The sequence below is a fragment of the Lepisosteus platostomus genome, unplaced genomic scaffold, assembly GCF_059453375.1.
Source record: "Lepisosteus platostomus isolate fLepPlt1 unplaced genomic scaffold, fLepPlt1.hap1 Scaffold_32_H1, whole genome shotgun sequence".
NCBI lineage: Eukaryota > Metazoa > Chordata > Actinopteri > Semionotiformes > Lepisosteidae > Lepisosteus > Lepisosteus platostomus.
The window spans coordinates 272,844-282,500 of NW_028291660.1; the positions used below are offsets into that span (position 1 = coordinate 272,844).

General features: G+C 39.2%; 2 non-coding genes across 2 annotated transcripts; both read right to left on the reverse strand.

Annotated features, from left to right (window-relative positions):
- Window positions 1–8,007: 8,007 nt before the first annotated feature.
- trnas-cga (transfer RNA serine (anticodon CGA)) lies at window positions 8,008–8,089 on the reverse strand. Its single transcript has one exon. It is a non-coding gene; the product is annotated as a tRNA-Ser (tRNA).
- Window positions 8,090–9,362: 1,273 nt separating this feature from the next.
- trnai-aau (transfer RNA isoleucine (anticodon AAU)) lies at window positions 9,363–9,436 on the reverse strand. Its single transcript has one exon. It is a non-coding gene; the product is annotated as a tRNA-Ile (tRNA).
- Window positions 9,437–9,657: the final 221 nt, after the last annotated feature.

Here is a 9,657-nt window from a genome sequence, read left to right on the forward strand (position 1 = left end):
ATCATCTCCAGCTCCGAGCTCAATTGCAATGAAAAAACATGCAGAACAGAACTGGAGAGCAGCTGAATTTGTGCTCAGTAGGGTGGGGAGGACTCAGCATTGCTATTGTTCTAATTGGCATGAACTGCAGGGGATGTGAATCAGAACATGTCAGTTAGTTCGATCATTGCGTCAATATGTAGGCCACGTTAATACAGAATTATTACTTTGTCTGTCTCGTCTTTGTATATAGCTGAATGTCCCTGACAATTTCATGTTAGTTTTTAAGAACGACATTGGTGCTAATATATACATATATAGCATATAAGGAACACGTAAAAGTTTAGTCCATGCTGAAAAGATAAGAAAACCGCCACAACGTTTCATCTTGGAATAAATCTTTACTTGTTGTTTTGCAGCCTACCCATTCTGACCTAACTCCTCCCTTGAAATTGCCAAACAGATAAGGGTACGTAACGGCTCATGCGATGCTCAGTTGCAATTTGTCCCAAAACAAACAAGAACAGCAGCTGAGGGTTTGAGTTTGAACATGCACTGTATTAAAGCAGCTTTTATTTCCATTGATAAATGCTATATATTCCTACAGAGATTCTCCAGGTGAGTAAGCGATTCCTGTTTCTGTTTCTATTTCTGTTTCATATATATATATACAGTATATATACAGTATTGTACTATTATTATATAATTCGTTACACTGTGGCTGTGTTGTGTGTGTTAAGCTGCTGTTGCACTGCAATTTCCCTCACGGGATCAATAAAGTATCTATCTATAAGAAGACATTACCAACAACGACCACAAGATGGAGATATTGTCTAGACATTACCAACAACGACCACAAGATGGAGATATTGTCCAAAGAGGCAAGAAGGGCAAAGCCGCGATAAGGTAAAATCATTTTTTGTAAGAGATTGCTGTCAGAATGCACATCCGTATCCCAAACAGAATCTCTAGTAAAATATGATCATTTGTGAAACAGGCAAATGAGTGTCTGCTACAATATGATTGCTACAGATGCAGCCATTCAAAATGTGCGGGCGATACTGCATTATTTTCCGGTACGCTGTACGCAGTCTACCGCGAGTTACCGGTAAATACCGCGAGTTACCGGTAAATACCGCTAGCAAAATAATATTATCCGGAATTTCCGCAAGGTGGAGCTAATAAAGCTCAACTTCTCATGTTTGAGCTGTAGCCATCAAAGTCTTTAATGAAGATATTACTAATAGTATTAATAATAAATGACCTTGGACAAGCTGTAAACTCAAAGTATTGCCCTGGTCCACATTATTTTTTTCACTGACCTTCTTTGTAAAAGTAACACCACAGCATTTCGCAATCACGCATTTTTTTCCAATCATGCAAAGTACAGTAATTTTTGAGAATCGATTCACCATGCCTTTCACATGCTCATAAAAGAGATTGATTTAGGAACATAAACATATTACCGTATGCAAACTGTACTGTATACAGTTTGTATATGTATATGTATATGTATATGTATATTTAATGTCTTAACTGTGCCCGTTTAAGTATTGAATATTTATATGGAATTTTACCACTGAAGGGAAATCTTAGTGCCTGAGCATAAAAAGAATAGGAGCGTAATGCAACGCGTGTGAAGGCCATAAACGATATTAATTTTGGAACATAAACATACAGTATATGGCTGGTCTCGGTACTTTAAAGAAAACATACACGAAACATGGTTTCATTATGACCAGAATCGGTCTTGAGATATTTTTAACTTGATTTACAGTATTTGAGAGGTATGTCTTGACACCGATACTACGTAAATACTCCTCACGTATATGTTTCTAGGTTTATATTATGCATTTCATACGGTCAAATTGCTTTTGAGCAACTGATAAGAAGCGCGAAACGGTATGCCCAGGGCGTTTTAGTTTTTGTTTTGTTTTAATGCAGTGCAGTGGATTGATTAGAGATATCAAGTACATACAAGTCATTTTTTAAATGTTGTAGTTCGTCTTGTAAAAATGTTACGAGTACATCATCTGTCAACAATTACACAGGTTCTGTTTCCATATTGCGGTTTTTGGTTACGTAATACTATTTTCTAATTTCACGTTGTGAATATATGATTTGGGCAAACAGAGCCGCAAAGAAGTACATTATGGGTTGTTGTTGTTTTTTTGCAGTTTTATCTAAAATAAGCGATGCTTAAACCTTTGTCTGATTCTTGTGAAACTATCCACACGACAGTTACCTAGGAGTTGACTTCAGTGATGTCACTGATGGGATGTTTCTAAAAATCCATCCTCTGTAAAACATCTTCTCTAGTTGTTCTGCATATGTATTCGCTAATGAAGCTGTGTGTTCTGAGCCTGGTTCTCTACATTTCTGTATGAACCAGCTTAGAGGGCTAAAGACAGCTTGTGTTTAAATTGAGTGTAAGGTAATTTATGCTTCTAAAGTCATGGTCAGCATTTATTATTGTACTGTGCTGTAAACTTCTTCTGTGCCTAATTACATTATTTTATAGTCGATAATGTTTCTGTAGTGCTTTTTCAGCCCTCAGCATGTGACTGCGCTGGTGGTGCTGTGGGTTAGGTTCCTGACTCCTATGTCACATGGTCTGTGGTTGAATCTCATGGAACTATGACTTTAATTTTTAACAAACATTTCTTTGAAAAAATGAAACATTTCCCTTGGTCAGAGATTAAATAAAACCTCACTCGCATCAAAACAAATTTATATTTCTAAATATCACAACATGATCGAATTTACGTCTTTTTAATAACAATGAATAGTCACCTATGCGTTACAAAATAAACATTTATATTGATTTGAATCGAGTTTTGATTTAAATCGTAAACGCGTGTTTAAAGGCGATATACTGTATAAAAGCGCTGATTCTTATGGAATGTGTTTGGCCGGGGATTCAAAAAAATTATTTTTTTTAATCGCGTATCTAAGGAAAATTGCAGTATAACTTTGTTCATGCACAAACAGTGGCATGTTACATTATAATTTGGGTGTCTCCTCTTGCCAGAAAGCTCTAAATTGGATTTTGAGTGCGGTTTTTGACTTTTTCTAAATTGCAACCCATAAATAAAGCTGATACAGTTTAGACTTACTGTATTCTAAACTGTATTACAACATCACATTGGACAATGCAACGTAAATTGCAAAAATGCACTTGGAATCTGTCCAAGCCCTACTACGAAAATTATTAAAACTGCGACACTTATCATTCATCTTTAAATAAACTTTATTTTATATAGCGTTTTAAGCGAATAGGTAATTAGATTGCTCATAAACCTAATCGCTTTTTCTACATAAACACAGCGTGATTGCTCTCTGAAAATGCTTTTTTCTTTATATTTAGGCTCAGATTTCAACTATAGATTGTATTATTATAAACTTTCTTGGAAAAATGTCTTTTATGTAAACCATGTTTGCTATTAATTCATTTAGGGCTAAAATACGTTCATTGTCTTCCAATCGAGTCGAGTTGACATTGGAAGCTTGCCACGCCCGGACTGTTACACCAACGCATTAGCATGTTGAAGCGATTTCATTGAGGAGGCCATCTACTAGTTAACACTGTACTTCCTACTTTGAAAACACCTGTGAAATTGGTTTAATTCGTCACAGCCAGCACTCCGGCAGAGAGGGGGGTTGTACTCGTTAATGTCTGATGACATACAAGTGGAAAGATTACAGATTTTAATCGTTTTTTTTCTGAACCAGGGAAAATCTGATCATGTTTCTCTATAACAATAATAAAAAACTTTATTTTAAATTATTTTACATATCCCGCTTGCACATCGCACGACTTTAATAAATCTATTCTTTATTAATACTAAATAAATAATACTAAAAATACTACAGCAAAGAGGTCACTTGATTTTTGGAATAATTCCAAATAGCACAATGATCCACTGGCATTCCTGAAGTCTGTTTAGTGCATAATCTTCCAAATACAATCACTAAGCAATTATAAGAATTATACCATCCTATTTCTTTGTGATGTCCTGTAAAAACTAAACCTATTTTTATAAGGCTTTTACTCAAAAGGTTTCCAAACACACAAAGCATTTGTGAAGTACTATAGTATTTCTAAAGGTTACTGGTACAACATCAATCATTAAAGCTTAACAATAAAGTTTAGATTGCTGACTATGGACTAACTACATTAACTAACTGCAATGCAACATTATACATTTTACAAGAATATCTGGTTGAATTCTTGCATTTGTAGCCAATTTAATGCGAGAGAAATAAGCCAATTTAATTATTTCACAAAAAATAATGTAATATAAAATGGATGTTTTTAACTTTATTGTAGTGTTTTAGAAACTAATATGTCTTTCAAAATGGTTGTTTTTCACTCCTAGGAATGAAAGCTGTTGTTATATGATGTTTATTTTCAAATTTGGAAAAATCAAAGGATTCTAGCTTTCTCCCCTTGCAGGCATCGGACACAGAGAACCTCATGGTTTTCCTAAAAATCATTTTTTATGTTCCCTGGTGTTCCAAACTTAGTTTTAATTTGTTATTATGTTAAAAACAGGGTAATAAATTTCTAATTGGACTATAAATAATGTCATATTGTCTGCTATAAAACTGATGTTTTCAACTCTATTGTAGAGATTCTAGAATCATCTAATAGAGAATTGAAATAAAAAAAGGGCATAAGAAAACATTACCAACAACGACCACAAGATGGAGATATTGTCTAGACATTACCAACAACGACCACAAGATGGAGATATTGTCCAAAAAGGCAAGAAGGGCAAAGCCGCGATAAGGTAAAATCATTTTTTGAAAGAGATTGCTGTCAGAATGCACAACTGAATCCCAAACAGAATCTCTAGTCAAATATGATCATTTGTGAAACAGGCAAATGAGTCTCTCAGGTGCCCATTGCTCATTTTCAGACACATTTATGCAATACTTTCACCATGCGTTGAGCAATAGGGATTAAAGATACCAGAGGTAAGGTTTAAAAGTGATTCTGAGGTGCAACACATCAGCAATACAGCTAGGCATCTGAAATGCGGGGTTTGAGAGCCCTTCAGGGAACACCGTACCCTAAAGGTACCAGAAGTCCAGTAGTATAAGCATTAAGTCACTGTCACCCCTGTTACAATGTGATTGCTACATATCTTCATTTCTTTGGTTTTTAAGGAGTAAGAGTGCAGGGGGTCTAAATCTGCGATCCAGTGTGTTGAAGTATTTCACAACATTACCTGTAGCCCGTATGGAAATAAATACTAATTCTGATTATTGCCCTGGGCATGTACCAATAAATCACTGAGCATATATATATATATCACTGTGTTGAAGCTAGAGACCTGTATGTAATATTATGGTGCTAAAATGTCATTTTCACATATATTAATGTAATAAATGATTGCTTATGCTTTATAAACAAATCTAATTAAAATAAATGATTAAGTTTTGTATTTATCTTGTACCATAGAACATGATTTTCTTTGTATTTCAAGCCCACAAAGTGTCCAAATGACGCACTACATGATATAAGGAAGATTATCACATGCATATCGGTATTATCTTTCTTATGAAAATGCATTCCTTTCATTACCTTTTACTTTTTAAAATGAACTCAAATTGTGTATAATGTAATAATTTAAGTAGAAGTGCTTCACTGCTCTATGCCGTCTGGAAATAAATCCTCAGACTACTTACTGCCCTGGGCATGTACCAATAAATTACAGGAGCACATCTATATATCACTGCGTTGAAGCAGGAGACACACAATCACTGCAAACACATCCTAAATACAGTGTTCTAGCACCTTTGACCTCATCCAGAACATATCATTTCTTGAAAGGGATTGCTGTCCGAATGCACATCTGAATCCCAAACAGAATCTCTAGTAAAATACGATCATTTGTGAAACAGGCAAATGACTGTCTCAGGGGCCCATTCCTCATTCTCAAGACACATGTATGCAGTACGTACACCATGCATTGAGCAATAGGGATTAAAGCTAAGGTTAGAAGTCCACCACAGCTAAGGTTAGAAGTCATTCTGACTATATTCTAAAATATTGGACTCATATTCTTATGATGGCAGACATGATGCTGCGTTTAAAACCGGGGTTAATGGACATTATATGACTGTCAATTCTGTTTTGTTTTGGAGACTCTTGGCTGCCTATATGGTACACTGCAGCGTGAAGGAATTATTTTCCAAAACTGTGTCAGCTCAAAAGTTGTAAGAGAACCTCTCCAGCTGCTTTAACTCTCTTCATTTTTGTCATTTAATTGTCTGTCGGCACTATGTGGCAGCGTTGCATGACAACCCCTCTCACCACGGAAAGGAACCTAACAGCTTTGGTAAGAGAGGAGAAAAGGACCTGGCCAGTAAGGGGCACGAACCCGTGACTTTGGCGTTATTAGCACCATGCTCTAACCAACTCAGCTAACCGGCCTCACGACAGTGGTTCTCTCTGTGCTGCAAAAAATCGAACTCAGGGAATTTCTTTTGCCCTCCTTTGAATAGAAAGCCGTGTAATTCAGTGTACGGGCTTTCTCATGCAGTTTCATGGTTCTTGTAACCCAAATCCTACACTGGCCTGAAGTGCCCCCCATTTCACAGAATTTTTCAGCTGATTTAAAATGTACCTAAAGGAGAAGCATTATTGAAGACGATCAATTACCAAGAGCTTTTGTCAAAGGTTTTGGTGGTCATTTTTAATGACCACAGAGCGATGTGACCTCGGTTTTACATCTCATCCAAAAGACAGCGCCCTTTTACAACACAGTGTCTCCGTCACTATGCTGGGGCATTGGGACCCGCACAGACCTCAGGGTGAGCGCCCCACCGCCGGCACCATTAACACCGCTTCCAGCTGGAAGCTTTGTTTTTCCCTGTAGCTCACCCTCATCCGGGTACTGACCTGGCTCACACCTGCTTAGCTTCAGTGGGTTTTCAGTTGCGAGTTGCAAGGGGATGCAAGTGATGGAGCAGCTAGCTGCAAAAGCCACTGCATTGGCGGGGAATCAAAGCCGAGCCTCCCGCGTGGCAGGCGAGAATTCTACCACTGAACCACCAATGCTCAGAACCCGGGCCTTCAAAAAAGACGCTTTTTTGGTGCTCTGTGCAAAAAGCGTCGACATCTGCTTCCAGCTGTAAAATGCCATTCGCGGACGCTGAAGAACTTATTTGCAAGGGAGCGGGTACAAGCAATTTGGCATTTTAAAACCACCAGGAACACCGAACAGGCGCGCTTCTTTGCTTGCGCCGAAACACAACGACAGGAGGTGGACAACGTAGTCTGCAGGATTCGAACCTCTTTCTGTCTATTATATACTAAATGTTCTCTTGTCTGTCTCTTGTTTGTATAGAACTGAATGTCCCTGACAATGTACTGTTAGTTTTAATTGAAGAACGGCATTTGTGTTCAAATATATCAGACAAGTTTACGTAACTGCTCATGCGACACTCAGTTGTAATTAGTCAAGAAATAAAGTCGAACAACAGCTGCGGGTTTGATTCTGAACGTATCAGATTGCAGCACCTTTTACTTCCATTGACAAATGATAGAGATTCGAAGAGAGATCCTTCAGACCAGCAAGCAAACCCACGGCTATTTAGGTTTTCTATCTAGGCAACGTTGGTGTCTGCAATAGCATACATGAAAGCGTGATGCAATTTCTGTGGCTAAATTTGTTGCACGTCATGCACAGTAAGAGTGTTTCTAACACCAAATAAAAAGTCAACAATTAGCGATCACGCCTTCTCCTCAGTTAACCCACTGAAACCCTTGCTGTTAACAGTTCTTTAATGCATGCTTTACGAGCACCTACATATTGTGTCGGTTCTTTCAGTTTTATTCATTAGGTTTTCAAAGGCATAAGTAGAACACCAGAGGTGCGAACGCAAGATGTGTGGTTATCTGAAGAACTCATTTCCATGGCAGCGGGGCCAAGCTATTTAGTGTTTTTATAGTACCAGGGAAGGAGAAGCGGCACTTCACCTTTGCCGCGCAGGCACAAGGAGACGTGCGGCAGACGCCGTAGTCGGCAAGATTTGAACCTGCATGGGGAGTCCCCAACGGATTTCGAGTCCATCGCCTTAACCACTCGGCCACGACTACAGCGAGTTCACCATCGCCGCATTCCTCCTTTAATCTAACACGGAGTGCGACGTGGCTGCGGAAACCTTTTCAAAGTCGCTCTCCGTTAAAAAAAAATAATACCTTTGACAAAATACGTGCCGGCAGACAGACACGCCTCAGAGGGTTTAAGGCTGGCTTCATGTCGGAATGATAAAGTCTCCCCGTCCGGACATGAAAATGCCACTTTGTTACACACAAAAAAAGAATCAACAACAGAGAAATGCCCACAAGCATTTGAAAAGCCGCACCACGTCGCACTTGAAATAGCTCTTACATTAGTGGTAGACGCAGGAATCGCATTTTTATTTACGCTCTTACCAACGCGATGGAAAGCAAAACAAAGCAAAGCAGAGCAAAACAAAACGAACAAACGAAAACCCTGCACATAACGCCGTTACGTGCCCAAGTGGTATTGTACGTCATCCTAGCACTGCACCCCGGGGCGTACGGTACATGGGAACGAGCACACGCCACGAATCGTCTCGAATCACTCCCTACAGCTGTAAGGCGCCTTGAAGCGTGCACCCCCAACATTCTTCTTTGCGCATGTGTGAAAGGTAAACTCTTGAACAGACTCTGAACCAGCTCTAAGGAAACTAATCCGATTAGACGTTACTTTGACTCATCTTTTTACGCTCAGTGCTGGATTGCTCAAACTCCAGCTAGGGTTAGGGTTAGCATTCCCACGCTACTTAGACACTTTGTTTACGCTCAGTGCTGGATTTTGGGAACTTCAGGACGAGTGGGAATTTTCTCCTATCTGTCAATTCTGTTTTGTTTTGGAGACTCTTGGCTGCCTATGTTGTACAGTGCAGCGTGAAGGAAACATTTTCCAAAACTGTGTCAGCTCAAAAGTTGTAAGAAAACCTCTCCAGCTGCTTTAACTCTCTTCATTTTTGTCATTTAATGTGACACTCGATGTATAACTGGAGCCTCACATATGCAAATGGTGAGGCTCCAGTTCGACACCCAGTTCGACACCACTTTACAGTATATGACAAAAGCATGGCAAACTGTGCCGGACCGGCAGATAACTTCCGCTTATTTTTTCCATATTAAACATTGGAAATCCTCCCACTTGTATTTGTGACACTTGATTTTGGCTCCACCTAAGACACTCTTAAATCTTCAAACACTTTTCTCTTCTCCCGCAACACTCTTGTCTGTCGGCACTATGTGGCAGCGTTGCATGACAACCCCTCTCACCACGGAAAGGAACCTAACAGCTTTGGTAAGAGAGGAGAAAAGGACCTGGCCAGTACGGGGCTCGAACCCGTGACCTTGGCGTTATTAGCACCACGCTCGAACCAACTGAGCTAACCGGCCTCACAACAGTGCTCCTCTCTGTGCTGCAAAAAATCGAACTCAGGGAATTTCTTTTGTCCTCCTTTGAATAGAAAGCCGTGTAATTCAGTGTACGGGCTTTCTCGTGCAGTTTCATGGTTCTTGTAACCCAAATCCTACACTGGCCTGAAGTGCCCCCCCATTTCACAGCATTTTTCAGCTGATTTAAAATGTACCTAAAGGAGAAGCATTATTGAAGACCA